This window comes from Triturus cristatus, chromosome 1_1 (genome assembly GCF_964204655.1).
Source record: "Triturus cristatus chromosome 1_1, aTriCri1.1, whole genome shotgun sequence".
NCBI classification, from domain to species: Eukaryota; Metazoa; Chordata; class Amphibia; order Caudata; family Salamandridae; genus Triturus; species Triturus cristatus.
In genome coordinates, this window is record NC_140579.1 from 704,086,263 (window position 1) to 704,111,626 (window position 25,364).

The 25,364-nt window shown below is 48.9% G+C and overlaps 1 pseudogene; it reads right to left on the reverse strand.

Moving 5' to 3' along the window:
* Positions 1-13,651: 13,651 nt before the first annotated feature.
* The window catches only part of LOC146870916 (uncharacterized), a 31,409-nt pseudogene continuing 19,696 nt past the window's right edge, over positions 13,652-25,364 (reverse strand).

Sequence of the window (25,364 nt, forward strand, 5' to 3'; positions counted from 1 at the left end):
TTCTGAACTGCTGTGGAAATGTACTGGGCAGAGAGGAGTGACAGCGTGGCGCACGGGGCCTACGAACCTGCTGGGGAGCAGCATCCGAGGGCCTGGCGCCACCGACCCCTTCCGCTCGGGTCAGACCACTGGGGGACACGAGCTGCCGGGGCCACTCGGCCTTCGCTCTGCTGGGTGGGGTGAAGGGCCACACGCCAGGCGGCAGGACCTCGAGTCGGACAGTCCATGCGGGGAGGAAGCTCCTTGCTTGAAACAACAGCCGAGGCTGGCCAAGCAGTCCATCCCTAAACGGACAGAGAGTGCCCAAACGATCAGAGTACGGCCAAGGCATCCCCTGGCAGGCCACCCTGCGCAGGGGGATGCTGGCTTCAAATCTCTGCCTGCTCCTGGGGTGAGCAGGCTCAAAGGAAAGGCCCATCAGGAAGGGGCTGAGAGGCAGGCGTAGACCCGGGCCCCTGGGGGCCCCGGCGGGCAGGCCCGGGTGCTGCCTTCCCCTGTCTCAGAATCGCCAGACCTCACGGAGGTCTGATGGAGCAAACTCTGAGAAAAAGGACCATCGGGAAGAGGCTGAGAGGCAGGTGCGCACACGGGCACCTGGGGGCCCCGGCTTGCGGGTCCGGGTGCTGCCTTCCCCTGTCTCACAATCGCCAGACCTCACGAAGGTCTGACTGACCCTCTCCTTAGTTATCCAGAGGAAAATTATCCCCCTTTCTTGTAATCCGTTCACATGAGGCGACAGAGGGGACCCAAGGCGCGAATGTACCCGACCTCCTGGAACCCTCGCTGGCATCGGGGAGGCAAATGAGCCCTTATCGGGACTTCCAGGCAAGCCCGGCCATCTGGTCACCCCATTGGAAAGCATTGCGTGCGACCAGATGGCCGAGGGGATAGGTGCGGCCAGATGGCCGAGGGGAAAGGTGCGACCAGATGCCGGCCATCTGGCTCAAAAGGGAAGCCACCTGGTCGCTCTGTGCCCCAAAGAAAGAGTGAGCAGGTGCTGGGGCATGGGGGTCTGGAGGCCCAGGGCCCCAGCTGGGCCCCAGCAATGGAGGCTGCGAGGGGGACCCAACGGGCCCTCTGACCTGGGGCCCGCGGACACCTTGACAAGCAGGGGAGGCCTGCACGGGACCGACAGACCCCAGTCTTGGGCCCTTGGTGGAGCAGCAGGCCGGGGGATGGGACCCAGGGCCGGAGCAGCAGACCCGGGGCCCGGCAGGGCCCCTGGACCCAGCGGGGGCTCCCAGGCCCAGATGTGCAGGGGAAGCCTCCCGGGGCCCGCCGGACCCCGTCCCGGGCACCCTGCCACGTGGCAGGACCAAGGACGGAGCCCAGGGGAGGGGAGGCTGCCCTCCCCAGGGCTCACTCGGGCCCCGGTTGGAGCTCCTGAACCCAGCCAAGCAAGGGGAGGCTCCCCGGGCACAACAGAACCCCATCCCAGGCCTTTGGCAGAGCGGCAGGCCGGGGACAGGGCCCAGGGCCGGAGCACCTGAGCCGGGGCCAGGTGGGGCCCCTGGACAGCCAGGGTTTCCAGGCCCAGAGACGCAGGGGATGCCTCCCCAGGCCTGCGGGACACCATCCGGGGCACCCTGCCACGCAGCAGGACCGAGGACAGAGCCGGGGTGGGGAGGCCGCCCTCCCCAGGGCCCTCAGGGGCCTCAGTTGGAGCTCCTGAACTCAGCCAAGCAAGGGGAGGCTCCCAGCGCACAACGGAACCCCATCCCAGGCCTTTGACAGAGCAGCAGGCCAGGGGATGGGGCCCAGGGCCGGAGCACCCGACCCGGGCCCACGGGACCCTGTACCCAGCCAGGGCTCCCAGGCCCAGAGGCGCAGGGGAAGTCTCCCCGGGCCCACCGGACACGACCCCGGGCACCCTGCCACGCAGCAGGACTGAGGAAAGAGCCAGGGGTGGGGAGGCCGCCTTCCCCAGGGCCCTCAGGCACCTCAGTTGGAGCTCCTGAACCCAGCCAAGCTAGGGGAGGCTCCCCGGGCACAACGGAATGCCGTCCCAGGCCTTTGGCAGAGCAGCAGGCCGGTGGATGGGGCCGGAGCACCCGACCCAGGGCCCGGCGGGGCCCCCATACCGAGCCGGGGCTCCCAGGCCCAGAGGTGCAGGGGAAGCCTCCCCGAGCCTGCCAGACCCCACACGGCAGGACCAAGGATAGAGCCTGGAGTGGGGAGGCCGCCCTCCCCGGGGCCCCTGGAAGCCGCTGAACCCAGCCGAGCAGGGGGAGGCTCTCCGGGCACGACAGAACCCCATCCCAGGCCTTTGGTGGGCCGGCAGACCGGGGGACGGGGCCCAGGGCCAGAGCACCCGACTTGGGGCCCGACCCAGCCGGGGCTCCCAAGCCCAGAGACGCAGGGGACACCATCCCAGGCACCCTGCCATGCGGCGGGACTGAGGACGGAGCCCAGGGTGCGTAGGTCACCCTCCCCAGGGCCGCAGGGAGCCCCTGAACCCAGCCAAGCTAGGGAAGGCTCCCCAGGCATGATGGAACCCCGTCCTGGGCCTTTGGCAGGGCAGCAGACCGGGGACGGGGCCCAGGGCTGGAACACCCGAGACGGGGCCTGGCAGGGCCCCTGGACCCAGCCGGGGCTCTCGGGCCCAGAGGCAAAGGGGAAGCCTCCCCGGGCCTGCGGGACCTCATTCGGGCACCTTGCAATGCATCAGGACCGAGGACGGAGCCTGGGGTGGGGAGGCTGCCAATCCCCATGGCCCCTGGACCAAGCCCAGCAGGGAGAAACTCCCCAGACACACCGGACCCCATCCAGGGCAGCCTGCCACGTGGCAGGCCCAGGGACAGACCCAGGGGACCCCGGCTGGGCCTCAGGCACAGGGAGGACCACCGGAGCTCTTGGGCCCGGGCGCCCTGAGGAGGACTGCCTGGGACCCATGGCACTTTGCCAAGCCGCAGGCCCCCGGACGGAGGGGACGTGTTGTCCAGGCATATGGGACCGAAAGGACTACCATATGCCCGCCCCGAGCCTTCGCGGTAGGGCTCCCGCCTGCCCACACAGGGCTTGGGGGCTCCGCGTCCAGGCGGCTCGGGGACACCCAGCTGGGCCTCAGGCATGGGGAGGACCACCGGAGTTCTCGGGCCTGGACGCCTGGGGGAGGACTGCCCAGGACCCATGGAGCCTGTCGCGGGCACTTTGCCACGCTGTGGGCCGGAGGAGGGAGCCCCCGGACGGAGGAAAGTGTTGTCTGGGCATAGACCATCTGGTCCCCGGCAAAGAACCGCCAGACCGGGGATTGGTGTTCTGGCATACCCTGCCCCTACTAATCCGGAGGAAAGCCACCCCTCTTTCTGGGAACCCGTGCGCACTGAGAGACTCCGACCTCCTGGAGCCATGGCTGGGATCTGGGAGGCAAATGAGCCCTCATCAGGACCTCCAGGGCAGCCCGGCCATCTGGTCGCCCCATTGGAAAGCATTGCGTGTGACCAGATGGCTGAGGGGAAAGGTGCGACCAGATGGCCGGGACCGAAAGGACTCCCATCTGCCCGCCAGAGCCTTCGCGGTAGGGCTCCCGCCTGCCCACGCAGGGCTCGGGGGCTCCGCGTACCGGGGGCTCGGGGACCCTGGCTGGGCCTCAGGCACAGGGAGGACCACCGGAGCTCTCGGGCCCGAACGCCCTGGGGAGGACTGCCTGGGACCCATGGAGCCCATCCCGGGGAATTTGCCATGCCGCAGGCCGGAAGAAGGAGCCCCCCGGATGGAGGGGACATGTTGTCTGGGCATACGGGACCGAAAGAACTCCCATCTGCCCGCCCCGAGCCTTCGCGGTAGGGCTCCCGCCTGACCACGCAGGGCTCGGGGGCTCCGCATCCAGGGGGGCTCGGGGACACCCGGCTGCGTCTCAGGCACGGGGAGGACCACCGGAGCTCTCGGGCCAGGACGCCTGGGGGAGGACTGCCCGGGACCCATGGAGCCTGTCGCGGGCACTTTGCCATGCCGTGGGGCGGAGGAGGGAGGCCCCGGATGGAGGGGAGGTGTTGTCCAGGCATAGACCATCTGGTCTCCAGCAAAGAACCGCCAGCCCGGGAGCGGTGTCCCGGTATACACTGCCCCTAGTAATCCGGAGGAAGGCTACCTCTCTTTCTGGGAACCTGTGCGCACCGCCAGACTCAGGGGACCCTAGGCGCGGAGGCCCCCGACCTCCTGGTGCCCTGGCTGGGATCGGGGGGGCGAATGAGCCCTCATCAGGACTTCCAGGCCGGCCCGGCCATCTGGTTGCCCCATTGGAAAGCATTGCGTGCGACCAGATGGCCGAGGGGATTGGTGCGACCAGATGGCCGGGACCGAAATAACGCCAATCTGCCTGCCCGAGCCTTCGCGGGTGGGCTCCCGTCTGCCCTTGAAGGGCTCGGGGGCTGCAGGGCTCAGGGGCTGCAGGGCTCGGGGGACTGCAGGGCTCGGGGGACTGCAGGGTTTGGGGGCTGCAGGGCCCTGGGGCTGCAGGGCTCGGGACTGCAGGGCTACGGGGGGCTCGGAGACCTCACACTGGGCCTCAGGCATGGGGAGGCCCGTAGGCGCTCCTGGGGCCCAGACGCCCGGGGGAGGACTGCCCGGGACCCATGGAGCCCATACAGGGCACTTTGCCACGCCGTGGGCCGGAGGAGGGAGCCCCCGGACGGAGGGGAGGTGTTGTCCTGGCCCAGCCCATCTGGTCCCCGGCTGAGAACCACCAGCCCTTGAGGGGTGTCCCGGCATACCCTGCCCCTAGTAATCCGGAGGAAGGCTACCCCTCTTTCTGGGAACCCGTGTGCACGAGAGACTCCAGGGACTCTAGGCCCGGACATTCCCGACCTCCTGGAGCCCTTGCTGGCATGGGGGAGATGAATGAGCCCCCATCGGGACTTCCAGGGCGGCCCAGCCATCTGGTTGCCCCATTGGAAAGCATTGCGTGCGACCAGATGGCCGAGGGGATTGGTGCGACCAGATAGCCGGGACCGAAAGGACTCCCATCTGCCCGCCCCGAGCCGAACCATAGCAGTAGGGCTCCCACCTGCCCTTGCAGGTCTCTGGGGCTCTACACCAGGGACCCTTGCCCCGGGCTGATGGACACTTGGCAGGCCGCAGGACGGGGGCTCCCAAACACCAGGCCCTGACCGAAACCAAGGTCCCGGGGCCGGTCCCTGCTTCTCAACCCAGTCAAGCCGGGGAGATTGGGGAGCCTGCCCGGGCATGAAAGACCCCTGTCCCGGGCACACGGACCATCAGGACGTGCGCTCGTTTCCCACACATTTTTTCCAAAATTCTGCATAGTGGCACTATGCCAATTCCGCCCAGCCCTAGTGCTATTAAAAAGAAGCACCTCTAATCTGGCATAATTTATTTTATATCCTTCAATGTTAGTAAACTCCCTAATTTTATCCAGGGCTCTCATTAGATTATCCCTATAAGCTGCTAAATAAAGCGCCATGTCATTGGCAAATAATTAAAGTTTTGCCGATCCCAGTAGGGGAGTGGCGATAGCATAATGCTGCCGAATAGCACATGCCAGAGGCTCAATAAACAGGGAAAATAGCACAGGGGAAAGGGGGCAACCTTGGTGTGTCCCCCGACTGATAGAAAGTGTGCCTGCGATATCCCCATTCATAATTATGGACGCTTTTGCAATGTGGTACAGCTTTTTCACCGCCTGGCAGAATACACTTGGGATCGCAAATTTGTTTAAGATTGTGAATAAAACCTGCCATTGTACTCTGTCGAATGCTTTTTCAGCATCAAGCATTATTACAGCTGCCTTGGTTTTATTAGTATAGAAGTAATTAATCGCCAGCACCAAATAATGAGTGTTGGAAGCCAAAAGTCTGTTTTTAAGAAAGCCATTCTGATCATGATGGATAAGTGCAGGGGCAACCTGTGCGAGTCTATTTGCAAGAATTTTAGTGAAAACTTTGTAATCAGAGTTTAATAGACTAATGGGCCTATACGAATTAACCTCAACTTCTGGTTTACCTTTTTTAACAAAACGTATTACTGCAGCTTGAGTAAAGTTTTCCGGAACTGGGTCCCCTTCAAGGATGCATTACATAAAGTTTTTAAGAAAACAGAGAGTTGGGGGCAAAAATCTTATAGATCTTAGATGGGATTCCATCTGGTCCACAGGCCTTGGCTGCCGGAGATAAATTTATCGCCTGTGTAACTTCATCAAGAGAAATAACTGAGCTCAAGAGCTCTTGTAACTCAGGCGGTAATATAGGGATGTTTATCCTGTCGAGCCAAGCTAAAGCAACCTCTCAGCTTGTATTATGCATTTCGGTATAGAGTTCTTTGTAATGATTAAGAAAAACTTCTGAGATTTCCGAGGGAAGAGACGAAGAGCACAGAGTAGTTGGGTCTACTATTTTTTTTAATGTAGTTAGTATTGATCTCTTTTTAGTAGACCAAGCTAGAAATCTGCCTATGTGATCACTCTCCTCGTATCTTTTCTGTAATACCGAGTCATGATGTAGAATTTCTTTAGCTACAAAAAATTATTTTAAGTTGGACATGGCACAGCGAGTTTAGCTTTCCCTTCTGGAGATGGCATAGCAAGATATTCTGCTATTGTACTACTTAGCTCTTTCTCAAGCTGGAGTCTTTGAGTATTCTCTTTCTTCCTCTTGAAGGCCAAGAATGCAATCACCTTGCCTCGAAAGAAAGCTTTTAAGGTGTTCCAGACAGTAAACGTAGAAGCGGTGTTAATATTTAATTTTAGAAACTCCTCCAGTGCCCATTTTTCATCAACAAGGAGAGATTCATCAAATACCCATCTGGGCCTGGCTTTTGATTGAGTTTTAATTCTAAACTTCACAGTAATCAGTGCATGATCTGAGAAAGGATTTTCACAAATCTCAGACTCAGTCTTTAAAAGAGTACGTGACATTTAAATCTACTGGTGCAAAGTACCTAATAAAATCTAGGTACAGCTTTCTGGACTTGGGTTTTGTTTGTGTTTTATTGGCCCAAGAGCAATCTATGGCTAGATTGATCAATAGATTAAAATCGCCCCCTAGCACAAGATACCCGGACTGATTGGTTGCAAAATCATACAGGGACTGCAGGGATGTTGGGGAGTCCTCAGTAGGGCCATAGTAGCTCACAAAGTTAAAAAGTTGGCCTGAAATCTTCATCTGTACCCAGAGCCACCTGGCACTATGATCTTTATGAACCATCAGGATCTCGCATTGGCGTTTCTTGGTTACTAATATAGCAACCCCTCTAACAGCTGCGTTGGGGGAGGAGTAGAATTCATGTTGAAAATAGCCAGGGGGTTTATCTAAGGGGGAGCACTCCTTATAGTGTGTCACTTGTATGAGCATTATATCGGCTTGTAGAGATCTAAACCAAGCCATCATAGATGGTCTTTTGACTTTAATATTAAAGCCATTAACATTGCAGGATTCTACCTGCAGCATTTTAGTAAACCTTTTTTTTTTTTGCACAATAAACACTGCCTGATAGCAGAACAAGAAGTCTCCACCATGTTTAACACGAAGGTCCGTCCACATCTAAATGAGCGGGATGACTGCATTCTTGGAGGTGAGGATACTACGTAGCTGTTGCAACAGAGTATTATTACTCCCAAGAATTAATTCAGGCTCTAAATCAGGCCCATAGTTGTTTGTTCTGTAGTATGTTTTTTGTGACCTGTCAAAGGGCTAATGGCCAGCAAAATATTTAAGTCCTTGCCTATTTTGGCTTTTCACATCTTTGGCCACAGATCCAAAGCCTTTCTAGTTAGTCAAATATTTTAGATCCCCTGGTGTGACAGGGCACCTTGTAATTGTGGAACTTATGTCTGTGGACAGTTAATAGGGTTTCAGAACATTGAAGTCTAATGTTCAACAAGGCAGTCCTAATTCAGTTGATGGGAAAGGTGGATGCATTGCTACTATAGCCTCAAACGTTTTTGAGAGTAATCAAATTGTGATATCAAATTTTAGTTCTTTCAAGCATTTTGCAGTTAATTGCTTAGCAAGAATCAACTCCCCTTCTAACTTTGTAGTGGTATACCGGAACCTCAGGTAAAAGGCAACTTCAATGTGAACAATTCCAAGGATAAGACCCTCATATTTGTGGGGATTTTAACATAATGACTTGACTGAGGAGCAGTCAGAATTTACCGAAGATTTACTAGATTTGTTTGAAACATTTGGAGTGCTGCAGAGGTCAGATTACCCATGCATAAAGCAGACCATTTGCTCAACTGTGGGGTCAAATACTCCAGCAAATGCACAATGTGTGCCTATAAAACATCACACAGTGGTAATTCTAACTACAATTGATTCACATATCCTGTGGTTTAGTATGCTGAAAACAATTCTCATCGCACTAGACATTATTGTAAGGACTTTTCTTGGAGTCCTGGGACAGTCCAAACATACTGGACATTAACCTGGGTGGGTATTGAGACTCCCTTTTGTGATTTGGCTCTCTCAAGGTAGCAAGAGAAATCAGATAAGGCTTACTTCAAGAGGTAGAGAAGGTTAAAAACTCAGACCAAGTGACATAATCAAAAATGTGAGGTAAAGTCAACACCCACCCTAGTGCTTCACTTTATAAATATAAATATATTCTGTCACAAATTAGAGTCCCAGATACCTTTATGTTTAGGGATTGGTACTAGATAAGAAGATTTCAGGTCTCTCAGGTAAATATGGTGTTTTAATTGACAGCATACAGGCGGAAGACTAGTATCCAGGTTTAGCTGCGATATAAATGTTGTGCTACCCAAGGATGCTAAAGATAACAATTTGTCAACCCGAAAAGTAGTTCAACTTCTAGATTAAAGGGAAGACTACCTGAAAATCAAAAATACCCAGTGGAAAAGGTTTACCATCCAAAGAACAAGACCTGAATCACATATGCTCCTAGAGCTGTCCTTACCAACTTCATGTTTGGTCACTTGTATCTTGTTGCATTAAACTGTTCAGTTATTGGAACCTAGGGAGCAGTTAACTCTCTTTGCCCCCTCTGGCTCTTGATGAAATATTTAGCAAAGGCAGGCATGGCCCCAATATGTATACCAAAGGTACTTTTCAAATTGAGCCTGTGTCAAATGATAGCATTACAGATTTCCCATGGTGGTAGCACTCACATATATTTATTGTGCCTGATGCAAGTCACTGCGGCACTAGTAGCCTCTTGCCACTAGTCAGATTGGAAGAACAGAGAATTGAACTTTAACCAACAATATCCCTGGAACTGTAATGGCTAAAGTGTTGGATCAAATATTTCTAGATTCATTAAGACCTCCTTCCAATCTCAGTGGTGTGAAGATCGCCTACCACCTGGTCCCTCTGGGTCCAGTGGAGGCTCACCCTTCTCCATGGTTAAGGTGATAGATCTGGTCATAGACCCAGGCAATAAATGGCCTTTCTTCCCAATGGTAAGCTGGGCTGGGGTGACCATGTGGGCATGGGCAGGCGTATGCCCTTTAGGTGGTCTCACAGCAGACCTTTAAGTCAGTTGGGCCTGTACTGTCTAGGGATTAGGTTACTCCTGCTAGGCAGAGTTCAGCTCCTGCATGCTAGTGGTTTTCCATTCTTTCTTCAGGTCTAGCAGAAGGCTCCTTAGGCTTTTCCAGAAGGTGTAAGCATCATCTGTGTCTAGTTGAGGGGCCAACGCAGGCTACTGGAGTCATCCAAATGGAGTGCAAATATTAAATGTCTGAAGCCTCTCTACTTTTGAATCAGTATTTTTCCTGGTATATTTCTTCTACTTCCCGCTCAGTGTCCACATTGAAACCAATTAGTGTTCTCTCATATCTCATGTTTGGAGGCTCTGTTGTCAGGGTACATTGTAACAACACAGGTAGAGGAAACCCACTCTAAGCTAAATGGAATGGATAGAGGCCTCTCCCACCACCAAGTAATTAGGTTTCAGGGAAATGCATAAAGTGTGTTGGTGCTGGCTGGAATGTCCGAGATGGATATCCTTAGCCTAGTGCAATTAAGACCACCTTCATGTGCACCACACACATGTAAGACCCAGGTACTCATCAGTAAATTTTTAACAAGCAAAATCACAGACATAAAACAGGCCTCCCTTCATACATGTTCCACAAAGGAAGTGCCTTAATTTTAGGTACTGAACGGACACTGGTGGGGCGAGTTTCTGTCTGTGGCTGTTCACCTTCTGTGAGGGATAAATGTAGGATCCACCTTGTCTTACTTGCCTTTTAATTTATAAGTGTTTCCTTTGTCCCAAACAATCCGCACTGACGGTGTTGGATTTAAAATATGATACCCATATTTTGCCTGTCCTGCAAGGAACTCAGATAAGACAATTCAGATGGCAGAGTGCTTAATTTCAGTACATCAGTAGATGCAGCTTAATTGAATGTGTTTCACCAATGGACAAAAGGAGTTTTTGCTGCTTAGTGCTGGAGCAGAGGGGAAGTCCCTTGCATTTCCATGAGCTCCACTTCAGACTGTAAGTATGGTATACAGTTTTGGTGTTTTTTTTACAGTAACTAACACACAAAAGAGAGCCTGAGGTGATTTAAGGACCTGCAGGGACTAACTCAACAACATTAGAAGTAACAATACACAGCAGGGCCCCTGGGTCTAAAATTAGAAATGAAAAATAGAATAAGAGAGTGCTGGAGTATCCCTTTTACAAGAAGATTTCCCTCACCCACCCGTAGGTGGCATGCTTCGTCATTGGGGAAACCTCCGCGCATTGCGAACCTAATTGCAATGTGGCTACAACCCCCTCTCTGAGAACATCCCTGAGCTCCTCCCTCTCAGAAAGGGGGTTCCCATAGTTGTAGATGCCAAAAGTCCATAGCAGTAGTGTGTGGAGTCAAGTGAGTTATTTTTCAAACCATGGAGTACATGTATGCCTCGTACGTGGTCATCAGCACAGACGGACACAGCCATTGGCCTGCTACCGTCACAATCATCAATGTTAGCCAATGGCTGTGTCCACCGTAGATAAAACCACCCACCGTGTGGTCGACTTCTGCTGGAAGCGGTAGATTCCGGATGCCCTACATGTGAGGTCAGGGATCCGCAATTTTAGTGGTTGGAACTGCAGTATTGGTGACCTTTAAGTGCATCACCACCACTACAAATGTGATGTAACATACTTAGAGATGTATTGCTACATTGCTCTGTAATTTCCTTTCCACAAACATCAGTGGAGTGAATTACTGTGCATAAACGCTATATTACCGCAGTGCACTGTACATCGCCGGCGACGGTATGTAGTGAGAACAATTCTAGCTTGGCAATAGTAGGGTGCTCGTGATACATTTTTGGATGTATAATGTGCACATTTCTGTTACAGGCACATGTGTAGACCACAATGGGGATTATAGGTGGCTGTTCGACAGTACACATTATCACGGGAATAAGTGTAATGCTTTCTGAACCAGTTATGTTTTGTCACATGACTTTGGCTTATGCTTCATATTTGCTACTGTGGGCCATGTGACCAATGTTCAAAATTGTTGTCACCCCACACATAGGTACCCTGGGAGAGGGAGGAGACAACAGCCTCCATTGTACTGCCAATTTCCAGACCTTCAGACCATGGAAGAAAGGAATGGCATCAAGAAGTTCCATTTGAATAGACAAAGAATACAGGATTTATGTCATTAGTTGGAGCCTCATCTCATTCTTCAAAACACTGATCCAATATGTATCCCACCTATTGTGAGACGTATGGCAGTATTGCATTTTCTGGCCACAGGTTCCTTTCAATACACTGTGGCTATATCTAGTGGTATGTAACAACCATTGTTTAGTGGTGTATTACGAGACGTGCTTTCAGCAACAATGAGACACATTGACAGCTACAGACAGTTTCCCAGTCGTGAGGATTTAGCTAATGTGAAGGTTGACTTCTATGGATTAGGCCGCATCTTACATGTGGTTAGAGCCATTGATGGCAACCATATTTCCTTAGTGCCACTGCAAGCCAGGGAATAAGTTTACCGTAACAGGAGGCACTTCCATTTATCTATGTGCAAGGTGTCTGCTCACCAGCTTTGTATATCTCAAACATCTGTGCCCGGTTCCCAGGATCAGCCTTCATACTGCAGAACAGCACCATACCCCAGCTGATGTCACAACTACTAACAGAGAGGTCCTGGCTTGTTGGTAAGTTTGATCTGTCTTAACTTTGTGTGGCTGATGTCAGGTGGTAGAATCAGAAAGTGTGTAACTTATTGTTGCACCCATGTCTATCTTCCCTTTAGTAGACTCAGCGTATCCCAACTGTCCATGGTTGTTGGAGCCACTGAGAAATCAATCCAACTACACCAGAGGAAGTCCACTTCAATGAGGCCCATGGAAGAACATGCCAGCCAGTGGAGCGGGCTTTTTGGTTCCTGAAGGCCAGATTTAGAGGTCTGGACAAGACTGGGGAGACCTCCTCTACTCACCCAGGAAGGTGTGTCAGATCACCATGGCCTGTACATGCTCCAAAATGCCGCCCTGCAATGCGACATCCCTTATATGGCAGAGGATGGACACCATGAGGCACCACCAGGTAAGGATCCTGAAGTGCCAAATGATGATGATAGTGGTGAAAAGGAAGGAGCTGAATTGTGTCAAGATCTCATCGACAACTTCTTCTCATGAGTGTAAGTATGTTGTGAGATGTAATGACTTAGACTATTAAAGCAACTCTTGCTGTGGTGATGTGAGGAGTATGTTCAAGGAAAATATTAGGAAAATCGAGCTCTGGCAAATTCTGGTGAATGGTGTTTTTTCGAGGAATGTTTTGACACATTGTCATTTTGTTAGTGCTGCGTGGTTTAGCCTCGGTTTTTGTCGTGGACTGTGTTCTCCAGAAGTTGACTATGTGAATAGTGTCCGATGTATGGTTTCTTAGCTAGTCTTTGTTTTCGTCTGTTTTAGGTACCTTCACTATGGCATCTTCACTTGGACATTTGAGAGTTGTTACATTAGCAGGTATATGATGCTATTTGGATGTACGAAGTGTACATGGATTGTTCCTGGGAATGATTGTCACAGACTTTGGGTGTACAAAACCTGTACCAAGACAGCTTGCACAGCAATAGGATGGAATTTATGAGGAATCCACTGGACTTGTTCCTTGTCATGTCTTATGACAATATGTGTGCCATCAGGTCCTCCAACAGAATGTTGTTGTGGGGCCAAATCATGCTAGTCTCCCTTCACAGTGGATAAATCCTCATTGCATATAAACTCTATTTAGCAGTTGATGTGTCTCCTCATTGTAGGCCAAAGTGCTTGTGGCACATCACTGACACTTGCTTGTGAGATTCCACCAGATGCAGAAACAGTGGATTGTAATGACCCTATGATCAGAAACTATTGTACTGCCATGTGTCTGTTTATTAGTTCAAATAATGTGAGATTCCTTTGTGAGGTAGGCGATAATGCTCCAGCTGATGATATAGCTCAATTTTATTTTTGCCTATTCTATAGGAATTTGTCTGATGTATCCCCTCCTTCCATGTTGGAGCAATGGAATAAAAATATTATGAGACAAGACACTTGTATGTATGTGTTGGTGTGACACGGTTGTGATCCTGAACTAAACATTGTGTACATGCAACATATCAATGCTTACACAAATAGATTATTTGTAAAGTTCACATGGGAAAACACATATACATTGTTAGATGTGAGATTTACTACAGCAGACAATGAGGTTGTGACTTGTGTATTTATTAAAGTGGCAAGGGGGAAGAGATACATTGTGCAAAAATAAACATAACAAAAAAAGTGAAGAAGTCAGTTATGGTGAATGAAACCATAGTTGAAGATGCCAAAAGTCCAGAGTCCAAAATACTACTCCCATCAGAAAGGGAAAGGTGTCCAGAACTAGTCCACAGAGTTACACACACTGGAGGAAATTAAGGTTGAGGTTTCTTGCTGGCGGTGGTGGGTGTCTTGCCATCCAGAGACAGGGGTATCTCTGGCAGGGCCGCCCTTCCTGTGGCTGCCACAGATGTAGATGGCCCGGATGTAGTTGGACCACAGGAAGAGGTCGATGGTGGTGGAAAAGCCCTGCACAGGGTTGTGTTGATGTCCTGCAGCACCCCAATGAGCTGGCCCATGTTAGTGTTGTGGGTGGCCAGCTGCTTGTGTATGCTTCTCTGCAACTGCTTCATCTCCCAGATTTCCATCAATAATTGGCCCATCACATCTTGGAAGTACTGATAGACTCCCAATACTTGGTCAATGGTGGTCTGGGTGTGAGTGCCCCCAGTGGCCTCACTCTGCTGGCCCACAGTACCCCTCCCACTACCCCTTCCCCCACAGGCCTGTGCCCTTGGCCAAGGGTGCCCTCTCACACTGGTTCCTGGTTCCTCTGTGACTGGGCTGGTGATTGTCACCTCAGAATCCTGGACTGGGAGGCACAAGATGGTAGTGACTGTGCTAGGTACACAGGTTGGGGAGACTAGGGTTGGCTGAGGTGTTGCAGCCAGGGTGGGAAATGTTGGTTTGGGCACAGTGAGACTCACTGTTGACGTCTGCCCAGGCTGACTAGATGTGCCAGGGCCATCATCCACGTCCACATGTCCAGGAGTGTTGTCATTACTCAGGGCTTCATCCAGGGGTGGAGTGGTAGTCTGTTAGGTGGACAAGCTTGGCCCAGGTGCTGTGCCAGATCGACCGGTTGTGAAATAGAGAACATTGTTATTGGTGAAAGTGTGGTATGTATCTACAGCCAAATGTTTTGTGTCACAGTAAGTAGAGACCTAGGAAAAACAAAATAGGTAGAGATTACTAGTCTGATATATTTCCATGGTACTGAACTTGTTAACAAGACATTTGGAGCCATTCAATACATGTACTAGAATTGAGCAGCTGATATGATGCATTTTGGATTAAGGAATGAACATGACATCTCACAAACACTGAAGCCAACATAGTGGAGAGATAACTTGTGTGTTTAACCAATCCCAGGCCTAGTTGTGCACAATGCAGGCAAACACACAGCTTGGTTGTATATTTAGGATCAGTCATCATGTGAGCAGTGCAGAGTCAATGGGCCACCAGCCCCTTCTAATCAGCTGGCTTAGCTTAATGCCTTACAAAAGTTGAGGCACCCACTTGATATGGTGTCGCTAATGCCATCAATAGTTACAGTTGAGGAGGCCAGGACAACATCAAGCTAAGTAGGCAGACAGGTCTCTGAGTAGAGCATTGTATGTACTTTTGCCTAGTCCATGATAAATGAATATCAGTTGCAACATGTCAGATAAGTGAGATTGGGCAAAATCACTATTGCATCTTGTTTTCTGCTACAGAAACAGGGCCTCATGGTAGTTGTAGTCATTTCAACCTCTACTTCCCAATATTTGACAAATAGTTAACTCCATGAGAAGTGAACCTCAGTTGTAACATATCAGACAACTGAGACTGGGCAAAATCACTATTGCATCATATTTTCTGTTACAGAAACAGGACCTCATGGTAGTTGTAGTAATTTCAATTTCTACATCTCAACACTTGCAATATGGTTAGTGGAACATACCTGTTGTCAAATTGCAGTTGGGCTGGACCATACATTTACATATTGACACATATCATGGGTTCTGGGATGATTATGTAATAGTAATACACTTACAGACAGCATTCCAACATGTGGCATGTAATGGAGATTGATACATGTGACTTTATATTCAACAATACCCATTGGCACTGACAAACAAACATACTTCTTTACATATTAAGAAAGTAGACAGACAACATGATAGCAAAAGCTGAAATGAGATAAGAGCATAGAGGACATTGAAGTGTTGTGGCAGTTAGTGAGGTGTAACCTACCAGATTCCACTCCCCCAGCTATTCCGGTGAAGCCCTCAGAATACAGGATGGCAAGAACTTCTCCTCCCAAGGAAAGAGTTATATTGAGGCACTGGGAAGACCGCCGCCGGTACTCTGGGCCTCCAGGTGTAGTCTTCAGGCCAGGGAACGCATGTTTCCACTCAGGTCATTCCACCTCTTCCTTATTTTCTCCTTTGTGCGCAGGGTAGTACCTAAAGCATTAATTCTGTTGACTATCATGTCCCACAGGAGTATGCTAGACTTGCGCTCCAAACAATTGTGGCTCTACTCTTATGATTTCATCCACCGTGACTGACAACTCAGTCTCTGAAGAATTTGGATTTTTTTGACATGACATAACTCTAAATTAAAGTTAGTGACAATGAAAATAAAAATACCAAGGGATAATAGAAAAAAATGCAACAAAATTGTGTGGAGAGTGTTAAATTGGATAGGGAAAAGGCTGCCTTATCTCAATAGAAAATTGTGGTGTCTGTCTTGCTATGCTGCAGTGGAGAGGCAAAGGATAATGATTTGGGATAGGGTGTGTTTTATAGAGTGATTTACAGGTGTGTCCAAGTGGCCAATGGATATCAGCTGTGTCTTTTTTGTATCCATCCAATGGGCACTGTTCTGGTGCTTTGCTGAGAGCGTACAGCGCTGGTAACAACCGCAAGGGGACCACCAGTAAAACTGTCTATTTGTAAATCGGCTCTGTGGCAAGCCGCGGCCCGATGGCAACAGATTATGCATCACCAACATTGCTGTCCGCCGCGGGCCACACAGGAACCACTCCATTGACACAGGTTCAGACTGCATGCATCGTAATACGGCAGGCAGAAGACCGCTGCCTCAGTGATCTTTTTCGGACCACTGCCGTAGTCATACGATGGTGAGAATGCCAAACTCGTAAGCGAACCCTATGCCTCTCTGCAAACACCACCAGACTCAGGTTAAATGAAAAGTTTATTTTTGCAGGTAAGCTCCAAGAAGACCAAATGCTCAATAAAAATAAACATAAAACTTAACTTATAAATAACTTTCCAATATATCCATTAGTTCTTATGTGAAATTATAGTGATTTGAGCAGGGGTCGGAAAAGTGCGTCCCGCTTAGAATCTCAGAACCTTAATGTCGTAGCTACCTATTGATTCAACAGCAGGTTCTCTACGAGAATGTTGCTACCATTGCTTTGATATTGCTTGGATTCTAGGAATCCATAGCAAAGCTAAAAAACTATACATATGCACTCAAATTAATCACTACGTAGGTAAATGTAGGCCCACAAGTGTGGAAGAATTTAAATGGCCCTTCTCCTCTTATTGTGCCTCAAAACGCCATGGTCCTTCTTGTGTATTCATCAATATTAAACTATTCTCTTCATTTTTTTAATGGCAGTCCATCATTTTTAATATGCTTGTCATAATCATCAGGTCACTACTTTTCAATATAGGTAGCTTCTGACTTGTTTTTATCAAACGTCTTTAAACTATCAGAGTATATAGTGTTTCGTTATTGTGTCAATTCGAATCTACGTCAATTGAAAAGTTTGGCAGAAGTATTTTCCTCCTACATATGTACACTTACCCATTGACCCAGTGACACCCCGGCCCATAGTGCTTTAGTCGTTGGCTTTTATGTAACAACCTACTGTATGCTTATCGTTGTAGATTAATTACCATCAATGCAAACAATCAGCCGCGGCCCGTGGAGGGAGTTCCGTGGGGCGGAAAGGCGGGGTGGGGGAGTGTGGTACTGTAAATTTCGGAACCGTGTTGAAAGCATGGCCCTACCATGCCGACTTCAGTGTCAGCGAACCGCAAATGTCAAATGCGGTATGTATGAGTGTTTTCGTCATGTTCTGTGGTACTGTAAATTTCGGAACCGTGTTGGAAGCATGGCCCTACCATGCCGACTTCAGTGTCAGCGAACCGCAAATGTCAAATGCAGTATTTATGAGTGTTTTCGTCATGTTTCACTGATGAATTCACCGTGCATACGATACCACATATTGAACCCTTGGGTTCCATTTTAGAACAGTAGCCATTTTGTGGTTGCCCTCACATAGGCTGCGCACTAAGGCCATGCCTAGGCCTAAAGGACACGTACACCTTCTATGACTTCTCTCTGACCTGTGCAAACTGACTCCGCTGCCCGAGGTCAATCCTGTCCGGCCAGTTCCTTTTCTCGCGGCCTAATGTGATTAGCATCAGGGCTCGACCCATCATAAAGTCCTTGTTCGCACACAATCTCTGACTAAGCTATTTCACACCTGACTCTGTTTCCTACTTTATGGCTTGTTTTACGAGCAGGAGGTGCCCGTTTTATTGGGGTCCGCTGTTATCTGATGAGGGTTCTGAGCCTTGCTGGGTAAAATGACCGTATGCTTAATGAACTGAAATGTGGGATTGTCATTATGGCTCTGCTGTTTCTTTGAAACTAAAATATGTGAATGACCACTTGTAAAATAGGGGCGGTGTTGCCCCCAGCGTAATTTTGTGTATATAAGTAAAGACTGGTTTTTGGTTCAGGAGCAGTCTCCTGAGAACATACATCGTGTTGTACTTCTCGGATACCTGTGATTGGTCTGCAGCCAATAAATACGATCTTTGATTTCATCTAGAAGACTCTGTGTTTCTGTAGGTCTGAAACAGGAAGAACCCGAAGTCTTAGGGTGTGTTCCCCTGCACCGCTGGGTTCTAAAAACCCGGTACTTCAGTTGGCGCCCAACTCGGAGCGATTTCAGCGGTACTGGTCCAAGCCAGAGGTTCGTGGGGAGCTTCGTGTGGAAATTCTGGAGGAAGGCCGCCACTTCATCGACCCCTGCATGTCGACGTGGTCCGAAAGTCTTTTCTGCGAGGTTCTCCGCGTCCCGACGGCTACGAAGGACTGCTGCCCTGACTATCACCCTGTTTTGGACCCTTGACGATTTGGTAGAGCGAAACAATTGAGAGAGTCTTCTGGTGAAGTCATCGATACCTCAGTTAAGTATAAGTGGAGCGTCTCCCAGTTTGTTTGGTATCCTTCGGGATTTTGGTATCCTTCGGGATCGCTTTGATTTGGGACTTGCAAGTGCCAAAGCCAGAGGACTCGTGTATTCACGAGACTATCGTATTTGATAATCCTTTGAAGTTTGAAACTAGACTAGTGAGCGAAGATGCCTGGTTCTAGTATATTTGGAAATTTGTTTTGTTTTGGTTGTAAAAGGGATTCCCGATTCGAGGATTCGTGTCCGGTTCCTCCAATTGGAACTCCAACTTATGAGCTTTATGTGAAACATGGCGTGGGCCCCATTACGTATAATGAAGTATGGATCCGATACACCAGGAAGGATGGTGTTTTAAAATGGCCCCAAAATGGTAGTTTCGACACAGAAATCCTAGATAACCTAGAAGTTAAATTATTCAAGAAGAAAGCCCGGCCGGCGATGTTTGATTCTTTCCGCCTATGGCGAAAGGAAGCCAAACAAAAAGAAATTAAATTAGCAAAGAAAAATAAAAGAGAGAGAGGTATGTCGATAATGCAAGCAGCTTTGCAGTTTAAAGATAATGAAGAGGACCAAATGAATGAGCAGTTGCACAGGCAACGCAAACTAGTCATTGATAAATGTTACCCAGTTTTGCCGCCCCTTCAGCAAGATGCGTTAAAAGAAAAGGAGAAAGACCCCCTAATGTCGCATTTGCTAAGTTCGCCACCCCCCGTATGCGCAAAATGCTACAGCACCTCCGCAACCCTTAAATGTACAACCTCCAGCTAAAGCACCGCAAGCTTTCCCGCAGCCGCCAGCTCTTCCTCAGCCGGCTCCTATCCCTGCAGCGCAGCCTTCCCAAGGGACGCCGATTTTGCTACCTACCTCTTCTGCGCTCCCTACGACTTTACCTAGCACATCAGCTGCCCCCCTTGGTTCCCTACCTGCTACTACTCCTGTATCTGTATCTACACCGTTTTTCTTCCCTCTGTTTTTCCCCTGGTTCTTGCCTCAACTTCTCCTTCTGCACGACAACGAATAGCTAGTGCAGTAACTAGTCTTATATCACCCCTCTTTGGGTCATCTAGTACGACCCCTGGTTCACAACGTAAGCAGTTGTGTAGTCAGCTGCCTGGTTCTGGAGAGAAAGAAGTATTGGACCACATGGCACATAGGTGGATTATTTATCCTTCAAGATATGATGTAGAATCTGTTGTGAATGTTTTTCATCAGTGGGAAGCACCAAAACAGAGATACGTTTTTGAGAAAATGTGTGAATTCCTATATGAGGAATTGGAAGATAATGGTTTAGACCCAAGCCCGCAGGAGTTGTGTCAAGTGCGATTTGAATTTGGAAAAGGTACGATTGTGGGTCCCGATGTTAGGAAAGCAGTTGCGACATTGATATCTTTTAGGATTGAGGATCCTTCTCAGTCACTGTTTGGGCTTGACTCCTCTGGTAAAAAGGTGCAACAGTACCCTATGAGAGAAGTCCCTCCGGTATGGAAGGAAGCTGTTGCGGCTGATGCCGCGAATGGTATTGCTGCTATGCCAGCTCATTTTCAGCGTGTTTGGGTACATGTTCCCTGGAAGCGATCTGAAGTTTTAGCGCTTAAGCAGACATTGCCTGACCCCCGTAAGAACCCCGCAGGATATTATAAGGAGTTATCGCAGACTGCAGAATCATGTGTCATGAATCTAGCCGACATAGATATGTTGTTCGGGAATGTTGTTCCACAGCCTTTGTGGGGATTGATTCGTAATACAGATCATGTTGCAGAACTAGGTGACACATGGGCTAATATCATTAATGCAGACAATAGACAGGTTGGTGGTGCCAAGCCTGAGCCCGCGGTAGCAGAACTCCCTGGTAGAATAATTAACTATATGAAAACTTTAATGCCCGCAATACGTGTAAATTGGGATAAATTATCCGCATGCAAACAGAAGAAAGATGAAACAGTGTCCGATTTCTTCACCAGGTTTGAAGAAACATTTATCGACCACAGTGGTCAAGACATGAGTACAGAAGGTGGTCAACGGTTATTTGTTGATAAATTTGTGCCTAATTTGCTTCCAGAGTTGTGTAAAAAATTAAAAGATTCGGAGAGTTCTTGGGCCGTTTCCTCTTCAGCGCAAATACTGGCTACTGCACAGTATTAAGAAAATAGGGATCAAGATGAGAAGGATAGAGCAGACAAGAAAACGAAAGAATTAAAAACGAAGGTTCTTTTACAGCAGGCTTATCCGCCACGTGGAGGTCAGAATAATTATAGGCAAACCCAGGGTATCTATCAGCAACCCCAACAGTTTCAGAATAATCAGCAAATGTATGGGTATTATCAACCACGTGTCCCTATCGGTCCCAATCAGTGTTCATATTGCAAGGAGGAAGGTCATTTTAAAAATAATTGTCTTAGATTGTTGCAGCGCACGAATAATGCTTATGGCGCAAAAGGTAGAGGTGGCCAGCAAGCTCCAAGAGGTAGAGGGCGTGGAAATGTTCCCCAGAACGCGCGTCCTCTTCCGCCTCAGAATACGATAAATAGTTTTTATCAGCAAGCCAGTGCAACTGGCAAGACAGCGCAGTACTATAATAATGACTATTATGTAGAAGACGATAATACGGAAGGTAATGATTACTAGGACAGCCATAGACAGAGAGAGGGAGTTGTTTCAGTGCCAGTGGATCAGAGCGGACCGTATGTTAAGGTGACTACAGCGGGTGTAACAGAGCCCTTTCTGCTGGATACTGGTGCTGCAAAGAGTTCTATTATGCGCTCAAAACTCCCTGGCGCGCCTTTGTCCGGCGAAATGAATGTTTCAGTAGGTTTTTCTGGCGCCCCGGTTAAGAACCCGATCTCAAGTCCTATGGCCCTTTCTGTTGGACCTTGTGAGCTGAAAGCACCCCTTATCCTAACGACAGGATGTGGTGAAAACCTATTAGGATTGGATTTGTTAAAGAGATTACATGCGACATTATATTGTTCCCCCTCGGGAGTACAACTTACACTGGGTAGGGAAGTGATTTCTCCCATGTATTTGTCGAAGAATAAACTGCCAGCTGAATTGTCGTCTCTTCCTGATGCCCTTTGGGCCACTGGCCCTAATGATGTGGGCCTCTTGGAAATACCGCCGTATGTTGTCACTTTGAAAGCCAATGTTAAATTGCCACGCATTCCCCAGTACAAGATCTCTCATGAAGGTGAAAAAGCGTTGTTAGCAATTATCTGTGATTTAATTGAGAAGGATGTAATTGAAGAGACAAGAGGCAACGTTTGCAATAGTCCGGTTCTGCCTGTTTTAAAGCGTGCTGACCCTTCTCAGCCACCTGTTTACAGGTTTGTGATCGATCTTAGAGAGGTCAATAAGGTAGTTGTGCCACAGTTTCCAGTCGTCCCTGATATAACTGCCTTGTTAACTATGATCCCAGCTTCCGCTGCTTGGTTCTCAGTGATCGATTTAAAGAATGCTTTCTTTAGTATCCCAATTGCAGAGGAGAGCAGGGATATTTTTGGCTTTTGTTTAAGAGGTCGAAGCTTCCGTTGTAAACGCGCTCCACAGGGCTACTGTGAAAGTCCATCAATATACAGTCAGGCTTTAAAAGCGCAGCTTGATGCACTTGTTTTACCTAGTGGTGCTACCCTTATTCAGTATGTTGACGACTTATTAATCGCCGCAGATACTGAGGAGATTTGTAAAGGAGCTACATCGTCATTGTTGGGTCACTTGTCTGCCTTTCATCACAAAGTGTCTCTCTCTAAACTGCAATATTGTCGACAAGAAGTGACCTATTTAGGTCATCTCTTATCGAAGGAGGGAAGGAAGCTGACCCCAGAAAGAATCCAGGCCATTGCACAATTAAGCGTGCCAAGGACACAGAGAGAAGTGCGTGCTTTCTTGGGCATTACTTCATACTGTAGGCACTGGATCCCGAGTTTTTCTTTGCTGGCAAAACCTTTGATAGCATTAACATGTAAAGATACACCGAATCTTGTCCCATGGTCTGAAGAGTGTCAGAAAAGTTTTTTGGGAATTACGCAAGGCATTATGTTCAGCTGTGTTGGGTACCCCCCGACTATAGTAAGCCTTTTACATTTTTATGTTCATGAAAAGGAAGGTTGCGCATTGTCAGTGTTAACACAGTCTTTTGGAGACAGACCGCGTCCATGCGCGTATTTTTCGTCGACTTTGGATCCGGTAGCTAAGGCATTGCCAAGTTGTTTAAGAGCCACAGCGGCAGCAGCTGTGTCTATTCGACAGTCTGCTGGACTAGTGATGAATAACACATTGATCGTAATGGTTCCCCATGCAGTGGACACATTGTTAAACAGGACCAAGACACAGCATTTAACTAATGCTCGATTGTCAGGGTATGAATTGACACTGTTAGCAAACCATGTGCACATAAAAAGGTGCAACACGCTGAATCCAGCTACATTATTGCCAATTTCAGCAGACACAGATGAGGTTGAACAGCATGATTGTCTGTTCAGAACAGAAGAAGAAACAAAAGGGAGAGTGGATCTTAAAGATACTCCCCTGGTTGAATGTGATGGTACCTTATGAGTGGATGGTTCGTGCTTCAAGCTTCCGAATGGTGATACGACTGCTGCATATGCTGTCACGACTTTGCACACGATTGTTGAAACTGCACGTATACCACATAATTCGGCTCAAGCAGCAGAATTAATTGCACTTACAAGAGCATGCGTGTTGTCGAAAGGAATGAAAGTGAACATATATACTGACAGTCAGTATGCCTTTGGCGTGGCCCATAGTTTTGGGCGTTTGTGGAAAGAACGTGGGTTCCTGACCTCGCATGGAACTAAGATTCAGAATGGTCAGTTAGTGAATGATCTCCTTGAGTCACTGACCTTGCCGTTACAAGTCGCGATTGTGAAATGCAGCGCACACAAGAAGGTTACCGATGATGTTGGGCGTGGTAATGCATTTGCTGACGAAACCGCGAAAGAAACAGCAAAAGATGTGAAAACCCGAATGTATGTTGCAGGCCCTGCAAGATGGGTTGGTGATGTTGGAATGTGTGAAGACACGATAGAGAGTGTGAAGTCCCTTCAAGCTGAAGCCACAGAGAAAGAATTGAGTATGTGGAAAGAAAGTAAGGGTAAATTGGATGAAAATGGTTGTTGGGTTGATTTGTCAGAACACCGGCGATGGTTGTTACCTGATGCATATGTGCTTCCAGTGGTTACGATGGCACATGGAATGGCACATATCAGTGTGAAAGGGATTTGTAAGTTGTTGGCTCCAGTATGGCAGAATGCTGGTATTCCCAAGTGTGCGGAGAATGTGGTCAAAAATTGCATGGTATGTTTGAAATACAATCCTGGTAGGGGAACCCCAACTCCAGCTGGTCATTTTGCGCCTCCATCATATCCATTTGAGGTTCTGCAACTAGATTTCATCCACATGGAAAGGTGCAACAATTTGAAATATGTACTGGTTGTTGTTTGCGCTTTTTCAAGATGGATAGAAGCATATCCCCTAAAAGACGATACGGCCTTATCCACAGCTAAAGCCCTTGTCAAAGAATTTTTCCCTAGGTTCGGAATGCCAAGGATGGTATGGAGTGATAACGGGAGTGAATTTGTAGGTCGAGTGATGAAGGATGTGTGTGAGGGACTAGGCATTAAGCAGAAGTTCCACGCTGCAAATCACCCCCAATCAGCTGGATTAGTTGAGTGCTACAATGGCACTTTGAAACTTAAGTTGGCCAAAATTCAGGCGAGCTCCGGTCTTAAATGGCCTGACGCTCTGCCCTTAGCACTCCTATCAACAAGAATGACTGTGCATTCGCGAGTGGGACTTAGTCCCTACGAAATTGTATTTGGCCGCCCGGCCAATGTATGGGGTGTGCCAAGACCAACAAAATTTAGTGAAATCGAACATCCAGTACTGCTTGATTATCTGTATGAATTGACAGCTAAATTGCGTGTCTTACACCAACAGGTTCACGATACTCTGCCCCAGGCCTCTGAAGCTCCGGGACACCCTATTAATCCTGGATCGTGGGTGCTGATTAAAAATTTTCAACGTACGAAAAATGATGAGCCCCGTTGGATCGGCCCCCACCTCGTCCTTCTATCGACAAGATCAGCGGTTCGAGTGAAAGGGAAAAATAATTGGATACACGGCATACATTGCAAGAGGATCCCTTTGCCCCTACCGTATGATCGGTGGGTCCAGGAGGGGATCGCTGACTCCGAGGCTGAGACTGTGCCTCGTTTTGTGCCTTTTAGCGATGCACGTGTAAAGGGAACAATTTCAGAGCAAGAAAGTGACGACATTCTGCAAGAAGCTATATCGCCATCAATTCGATTGGACACCACGGAGCCTGAACTCTTGTTTCAAGACCAGACAGTACCTGGGAAAAACAGGTATAATTTGAGGCCAAGGACTATGGACAAATAAAAATTATTTTCCTTTGATATTTTTGGATAGCGCAGCTCTCTCATTTGAGAAACTTTTCTATTTTTTATTTTTTGAACCACCATCCGGGTTTAGCTGTAGGGTCGCGGCGCCAAGACTTTGGGGTACAAGCCGGAGACGTTAGGTCAACGGTTCTGGTTGGTCTAGGGCGTTCCCTGAACTGACAGGTGTACTGCTTA